Source organism: Parasteatoda tepidariorum, chromosome X2 (assembly GCF_043381705.1).
Source record: "Parasteatoda tepidariorum isolate YZ-2023 chromosome X2, CAS_Ptep_4.0, whole genome shotgun sequence".
NCBI classification, from domain to species: Eukaryota; Metazoa; Arthropoda; class Arachnida; order Araneae; family Theridiidae; genus Parasteatoda; species Parasteatoda tepidariorum.
In genome coordinates, this window is record NC_092215.1 from 3,271,347 (window position 1) to 3,280,172 (window position 8,826).

Sequence of the window (8,826 nt, forward strand, 5' to 3'; positions counted from 1 at the left end):
TTCAAAAACATATTTTTACGTGACCCGCTATCAATGTGTTGAAGAAAGATTTTCTCTTTCAGAACGGTTTAATTGCAAGTTCTTTGACGTCTCACTTTCAGGTCTGATGTTATTATTAATTTTTTTTTTTAATTTGACTACATTCAATTGTAACTACCAACATAAGATTTTTATCCTTTTTGATTGATTTTTTTTTACTGATCATCACATTTCACATACTTTTTTCTTCTTCATATATACGGACATTTTGAAATGTTGTCATTTGTCATTGTTCACAAACATGCATTTTAAACTAAGTCTTTATTCGTCAACACTCATTTCGAAATACTAATACTGTTGGACTTCTATTTAACGAACTTTCATTTTGCAAATTTCTCTATTTTGCGATTTTTTTTCGCGGAACCAAGAAAATTATGGAAATTTCTTCGTAAAATAACTTCCAAATAGCGAAGTGAATTTTCTATTTAACGAACTTTTCTTTGAGATCCTCTTTCCCTATTTCCCAAAATATTCCAAAACATTTCATTGACCTTGAATTGATTTCCGCAGTCACTTAACTTTTAGAGAAAGTGGTAAAATTTCTTTCTCTTCTTGTTTGTATTTCATATAGGAATCCATGCCAATAATCAATATACGGAGGCATAACAGAAATATCTAAAGCATGGAAGTATGATGTTGCAGATCGTACTATTTGTAACAATTTTGCTTGATTCTTAGTCAGTGCTGAGAGTTTGGAAAGCGTGGAGGACGAGGATGAGCTTAAAAAATTGTGGGTACAGCTAAGAGAGAACCACGAAATTAATGATGATGCACTGATTTTCTTTTTATTAATTTTGAATCGCAGAAACATTAACTGAATCTAATATTTTGGACAGAGTGAAAAACAATACAGCAAGAAATTGTGTCGAAGAAGATGATGTCAGAAATGATGAAGATATCACCAAACCTTCATATGATAAAATCATTTGAAACAATTCAATAGTAGATAATAATTTACAAGAAAAAGGTGTATCAATTGCTATTTTAATTATGTCTAATTTATGAACCTTTTTTGCGTATTTCAAATGGTGATTTTCCATTTAACTAATTTTTCCATATAAAGAACTTTTTATCTGGATTTAGCGACTTCGTTAAATAGAGGTCCAACTGTATTTTTAAAACAATCATTCTCTTAAATGACCTTTTTGGGATATGTCCATTTTTTGAAACCACTGCACCGGCATAATTCTCCTTTGAGAACATATTTATAATTACGAAAGAATTGTAGAACAATGAATTATTTCTCTAACAGAAGTAATATTTGCCAGCTCATGATGTTACATTAATTGTTTAAACATTCATTTCCAACCCAAGTATGGCTCCCAAGTAAGTAACAATGAAAAATTGCTGTTTGGAAGTTTCTAATTTGGATATGTAACAATGGAATTGCGAAAACTTAAATGAAAATTAATACATTAATGGAAATATGTTTGATCCTTGTACACAAAAGTCCTGATAATGATCTGCCAACTTGTACGTTCTTCATAGTATTTGTTTTCCACCACAGGATAATTAGCCACTTTCTACGCTATTTGAAAAAATTTACTCCAGTGATAGCTAAGTTTATGTTTTATTGTATTATTTATTCTTTCATTTAAACTTATTTTCCACACCCCTACGCATAAATGATTTAAAAGTTCATATGCAGAAACATTTTGTTCTAATTATTTCGTCCCGCAGTGGACTGGTTCCCAGCAGATCACCGAAGTCAAGCATCACTGGCTGCTGTCAGTGTGTGTGTGGGGGGGGGGATGACCCCTTAAATCAGTCTACGTAGGGACCGAGGGTGTGCGGTTTTGGTCCTCGTTAAAACTGTATTTTCCACACCCCTACATATAAGGGATTTAAAAGTTAATCTGAAACGCCACTTTCTTCCAGCTCTTTAGTAGTATGGCTTTTAAAATGTTGAGAAAATTACCAAAAACTCTGAAAGCTTTGGTTTTTAAATGGCAGTCAAAATCATTTCAAATGAAATATGAACAAATAGGAAACAAGTAAAAATCATACTACCACATTAAATGTACAAATAAAATCTTCAGGAAAATCCAGAAGAATGACCAGGTATGTCACTTTAATATATATATGTCGGATCTTTCTTGATCCGGTACTTTGGGATTGCATACCCTCCAACTGCTACGGAATTTCCGTAGTTTCAGAAATCTTCTTTTCAGACGGTAACAAAATTAACGTCTTAATATTTAAAAAAAATTAATTTTAGCGTAACTTGTCCACTTTTACTTATAAAAGTGCAGGCCATATGGCTAGATTCTTAAGTTCTGATAAAAGTTTTATGAGAGATCCATTTGCTTTAAAAATTTCTACTTTGGTTCGCCACCACTAGAAAGAATTATTTTCAAAATCCTCATAAGTTGGAGGGTATGGGATTGTTTTGTAATTCGCAAAAGCTAATTGGAAAAGTCACCAGTATTTTATTTTCGAATGAGGCTGAGACTCTTTAAAGTTTATTGAACTAAGCCCAACTACCTCAGAGAAGTGAGGGTTTCCTGTAAATAGCATTATTAAAGGTTTATTGCGAATATTTTTAAGCAAATTCAATCCTTTAACCCCTTAATGAGCATTCACGAAAAAAAGAGAAAATGATATGAAAAACACCCAAGGAACCAAGGAATGAATATATGAAAAGCACCCAAGGAATGAATATATGAAAAGCACCCAAGGAACGAATATATGAAAAACACCCATACGTCAAAAGTGATAGTTCACATTTGTTATTATATCAAGTGGGTATTTTTTTTTCTTTTTTAACCTACACTTTAGCTTTAACCTCTTCTAGACAGGCGAGTCATATATGCATTCTCAGGTTTTTGATAATCATGGTAACAAAAGATAAAACTGGTAGCCAAACTATTTTTATAGCAGTTTATTTGTGGGTGGGGAAGTAATAGTTTACCTTATTTAATTCACCGCCACTTAGTTCGAATTAAAAATTGTATAGTTACACTTTTAACACACAGGGATTGGATGTGATTTAAAGTAAAAGCAAAAATAAGTGTCAAATTAGTTATGACCAAACTTATGCTCCGGTTTTTTATTTTTTATTATCCTGATTCTGATTCCGTGCGACTACTTCATGACTTGCCTGCCCCGAAAAGGTTAAAGAAGTACTCCGCTTTGACATCAGATATAAATATTTATGTTATTAACACACTACGGTTGGCAGAACTATAGGGCAGCGAAATATATCCTAATAATAAAACACTTGCACAAATTGATTAAATCTTCTCCGTTACTTCCCGCAATCAATCAAGATCTGATATTTTATACAACCACCTTACTCAATTGTGATTTTCCAAATTGCGATTTCATTTTACATCGTAAGATGCTTAATTTGCGATTCCCAATTTTTTTTAACTTTTTTGCAGTCATTTTTGATAGCGATTCAAAAGCATGAATAGTGTTTTACAAACAAAATATTCACATACTTTTTTGTTTTTATTGTGTTTATGAATAAAAAAAAGAAAAAAAAAACATGGGTATATGCGTGCCCTACTGTTGAAAAAGCAGCTTGTTTTACCACAAATTTTGAAAAAAGTGGCTTGACAATAATTTTCTTTCCCTGCTTATACTATAAATGCTGGAATAGGATTTCAGAATACTTATATTAAAATTTTTATTCATATTTATTTATTTGTTTGTTTGCAATATGGCTTATCATACAATATTGCCAAATAAACAAAATTTTTAATTTAGAGTTTCTTGCTGCTTACCTTGATTATTCTACTGCATGACAGAGCATTTAATAAAAATTATTATCTATATAGAGTATGTATATAGCCGAGCAATTGAAAAATCAACGTAAACTTCCGAAAATTGAAAATTGAGTTTTTCATATATTAGGCATTTTTGTATGACTCATTGCAAATTGATCATTTTCAAAAAAATCATTTTCAAAATTAAATTTTGTTTTACCAGTTCTTTGAAATTCTATTTTAGCGTTAGTATTAGCAATAGAAAAATAAATAGTAGTCAATCTAGTCTTCTCGAAATCTACAGTGAGGCTCTTACGTTGTTCAGTCCCTTACTTAACATCAATTGCATAGCAGTATATCGATTACGATTTTTATTAACATCTATGACTCAGTCTTTTAACCCCTTAGTAAGCCATTTATTTCTAGTAAAGGTAAATTAAAGTATTTTTGGAATTGAAATTGTTATAAGAATAGTAATTGATGTAAGAAAAAAAAACTTATTTAGTTTATAAAAATAGCTTTTTTTTGGTGGCAAGTATATTTAACATGACCTATTAGGAACTTATTGAATTTAATTTTTCTTTATTTATAAAAATTTTTTTATAGATGCTACAATTTTCAAAAGGAAATATGCATTTTATAACTTTTACACGTTTTCTTAAACATGAAATGGCTGCCAATTTTATTCAAACGCTCTTCAAAAAAGCTGAAGTTATTAACAAGTGGAAATCTAATTTAAAAGTGGCAAAAAAATTCCCCATGGACTTTAAAATTGGTCGTAAGTATACTTACCTAGGCCTTAGAAAGGGTTAAAGACAATATAAAATTCTTCAACCTTAAAACTTTCACCGGAATTTTTTTTAATCGATCCATTGAAAGTCTACAGTTAGTGTAACTCTTTATGTATTAAATTAAGGGATACTAGTATCAATTTAATATAGCAACCGAAAATAATCATAATAATCAAAAATACCAAAATTTGCTTAGCAAATTTGGTTTATTTTGGTTGTCAAAAATAAATGATTATCTTGAATTAAAGAACGAGCTGGATTTCACTTATTTTTAAACAATTTGGGTCCAATTTAGTAAAAATAATAAAAAGCCAATTAGCTTCCATAGTTTTATTTTTATTTTGTATTTCAATTGAATAAATGTTGAATAATACCGATAAAACATTAACAAAAACAATAAGACATAAATAATCGACAGCATGTACCAGAGATGGAAGTTTTTCAATCCCTTTAGCCTTTTAAGGCAGATGGGACACCAGAGTCCATTTTATTATTTTTTCTGACGCTCTAATTACAAGCAAAAAAATGTTTTATATGAACGAAGACCAGTATAATAGCTCATAAACAATCCGTAAGGTTATCGGAATTATATTTGTACTAAAATAAAAATCAAAAGAAGTAGTTTGAAAGAAAGATTTCTTCATTCATATTTAAATATGTATCAATAATTGATTTTTTAAATTAAAGAAATTTCAATGATGAAAAACTTTCTCTAGCAAATAATTGCAAATAAGTGCAAATTTGAAAAAAATTGTGTTTCATAGTTAGTTGCATTTGAAAGAGATTGTTTGTGTTCCATGCCGTATTTCATTACCATAAATTATTAAAATGCTAAATTTAAAATTTTTCACTTATTTTGACCAAAATTAATACAAAATTATTAAAAAAAAATATGCTTAAAAATAATTCTCCGTCAAAGGGTTAATTTCAATTTTTTATACTTTTTTCTCGCCGTTCTTTACGATTTTCCATTGAGATATTTTGCTTAAGTCTACCTCTTTCATCAATAATTGATTTTTTCTTTCTTTTTAGAATGATATTATTTTAAAGAAAGATCTGAACAATTCAAGCTCACTCAATATTTTTCTAAAGTTATATTAAAACATTATTTGTTTATTTTAATACCCTCAAGTTGAGGAACGTATATAACCTAGAAAATCTTCAAATAACATTTATAGAAGTGTAACAAAAATATTGTAATAATTTCAAAATATTGTATTAATGTAAAAATATTATAAAATATTGTATTGTATTAAATATTGTGTTTAATTTCATAGGTTAAAATTTCACTCACCAAGCATTAGGATTTTAAGTGAAGTGTACAGATTGAACTACACATCAGAAAAGCAATATACCTGAAATAAAATTAAGAGTAAGTATTGCTTTATTTGCATCATTAATTTTTCTATTAATTTATTTTTCTCATAATATTGTTTTTTAATGCTTTATGAAGATGCCAGTGACACTTAAATATTAAAAATCATTTGGTAAGGTAAACGAATATTTGCAAATTCATTAATCCCAGTTATTATAAATTCCTTATAATAACTATCTATAAATGGTTTAAATGGGATTTAGTGTTGGTATAAAATTTTAAAAACTGTGGAATTTTTCCGATAATTTTCTTTATTTATGAATTATAACCAGGGCAGCCAGTTACCGCTCTTTTAGTTTTGAAGAATGGCAGGCAATTAACCTTTTGCATTCCGAGTACTTTTAAATGCTGATATCAGCACTATAGCATTTAAATACACAATAAAGTATTATTATACAATTTTAAAATTCTTATAATGCTAATTATTAAGATGTAAAATTTCTTAATTTTAAAGTGGCGACTGTTGATAATACCTCAATGGAGACATCGGAGTGCAAAGGGTTAATAGGGAAGTTTTGCTAATCAATTTTGCATTACGGCATAATTTATTTTTTAAAATGTGTAGTTTTTGTTATACTTTTGTTATTAAAGTATGATTTAACTACCCTTTGAAATTTTTTTCTCAAAAAGAGTAGAAAGTTGACAACCCTCTACATATGTATAATACAAGTTTAGCATCATACAATTTTCAAAGTATTAATAAAAAAATTTGTATTATTCATAAAAACTGTAAATACAAACAAAAGTAAACTGTGTAGACAAAAATCGCTTGTTTACACGGATATAAAATTGTTTTATTATTTTGATGTTAGTAGGGGAGATAGGGGTAAGTGCGGATAATTTTTATAAGAATATGTAATAATATTATAACTCCTATTGTTAAAAACGATGAATAAAAATAGTATTAAATGACAATTAAAAAAGAAAATTAGTTTGTAGTTACTTTGATTTTTAATTTTCAACTTAGCAATCAAGTGTTTGTCGTACAATTACGTATGGAACGGAAGTGGAATTTTGCCAATTTGCCGAAATTTACAAAGAAATTTCGATTGATAAATGACAGAAATATTCCATTTATCTACACTAGCTTATGTCCACACTAGCACTATCTACACTATATAGTCTTAAAATTTATGTAACTTTTGCATATACTAGTAAATTTCCTTTTTTAATTTATTTCATATCACATGCATATACAAGTTTAGTACCATATTAGTTTCTAAATACTACTGCAACAATAAGTTTCATTTATAAAAACAGTAAATACAAACAAAAATAATGTGCACAGTCTTAATTGTTTATTTTATAAGAAACAATATACTTTTTTTTAACATTAATACATAATTTCAAAATTGTGTAACTTAACATTTAATTTTTCATAAATATATTTTATAGCACGCACGTTGTATATTATTTATTTAATTTTCTAAATATTTCTGATAACAATGAGTTTTATTTACAAAAAACCTTAAACACCCATGAATAATACGGGTAAAATAAAATTGCAAATACAAAAATCAAAATTTTGATATCACTTTCAGTGATAAAAAATTTATTCAACTTTTAGGTGAAAAAACAATTAAAATAATTAGATGTTCTTAAAGTTTTCTCAAATAAATATTCGAAATATTCTAAGTAATTTTTTTTATCAGAATTACGTTTATTCCTTAAATTCAATTGTTTATAAGTATTGTTTCAATTACAAAAGCATATGTATTAAATATTTACATTTAGTATACTAAATAAATTAATACAAAAGTACATAATACATAAAATAAATTAATTAAATAAATAAGAACTTGAGGTACAAAAATTCCCGAAAATAATATTTCTTACAGCTTAGAATTCATAACTAACTAAATTGATTGATTAATTAATTAAAAAGTTTGGTGAAAAAATCTTCGAAAATATTGTTTTTTATAACTTGGTATTAGGCTAGCAATAGGCAATACTTAATTAAAAAAAATTAAGCCAAATTATTTGTTAAATATTATACATTTAAAAACTTATATAACTAACAGCTCATATCAACGGAAAGGAAAACAGGAATCAAAAAATTTTAATTCTAAGGTGTATCTTAAGTGCAATTTTTTTTTTTTACTATACAATGTTTATTAGTGCTTTACAGCAATATTTTAAAATGTATTTATTTTATAAAAAAATTTTAATAATGATGTTAAAATATATTTCAAGTTGAGAGATGCTTTTCTCTTTAAAAAATTTGAGCATCATTCCTGTAAAAAATGCTACATAAACAATAATTGGAAATAATTAAAACACGTGACTAAAAGTCGTGTCTTATTAAGATAAGAATTATTTATAAACACAAACCATAGCTACGTAACAAAGTTTTATTTATATTTTAATTTCCTTTGCTAAAGAAATATTCCAAAAATAAAACAAACGTCAGAAGAGTGTTTTTATTTTTTCTTACCTGAAAAAATAGCTTGTTACTGAATTGTCTTGAAAGATACTCACGAAAAAACAGTTAGTTTCAGAGTGTCAAAAATATATGTCACGAGTTCTCATAAATAAGTTTCAATGACATTTGGCTTCTTTCCAAAAGATCTGTATTTCATTAACTTCACGGACCAATAGACATCACGGAACCTTCGACCCACCCTCAAAAATTCGTGTTCACCTGACCTTTCTTCTCTAGATTCTTTCCCTAAAATGTTTCGCCCCTTCCCCGAAATAAAATACTTTGTCAGCACCGTCAACATTGGAAGCTCATATCTCAACAATCCGATCTAGCTATTGGCGATATATCGCCTCATTGGCGTTCAAGAAAAATGTTTTCATCATGAGACGACGATGTTCATAGATGTCGTTATCTCTGGAAAAGGGTTTTGGCTTATTAACGGGTGAAGGAGTTAAGCTTTTAATATAGATATCAAATCACGTAAATATT

The 8,826-nt window shown here is 27.8% G+C and overlaps 1 long non-coding RNA gene across 1 annotated transcript in view; it reads right to left on the reverse strand.

Moving 5' to 3' along the window:
• LOC122268908 (uncharacterized) overlaps window positions 1-8,618 on the reverse strand; it is a 128,110-nt gene extending 119,492 nt beyond the window's left edge. The window contains exons 1-2 of the long non-coding RNA XR_006224772.2: window positions 8,350-8,618; window positions 5,835-5,895 (exon numbers count right to left, since the gene is read on the reverse strand). This is a non-coding gene — a long non-coding RNA (uncharacterized lncRNA). The remainder of the gene's footprint in view (window positions 1-5,834; window positions 5,896-8,349) is intronic.
• Between the last annotated feature and the right edge of the window lie 208 nt (window positions 8,619-8,826).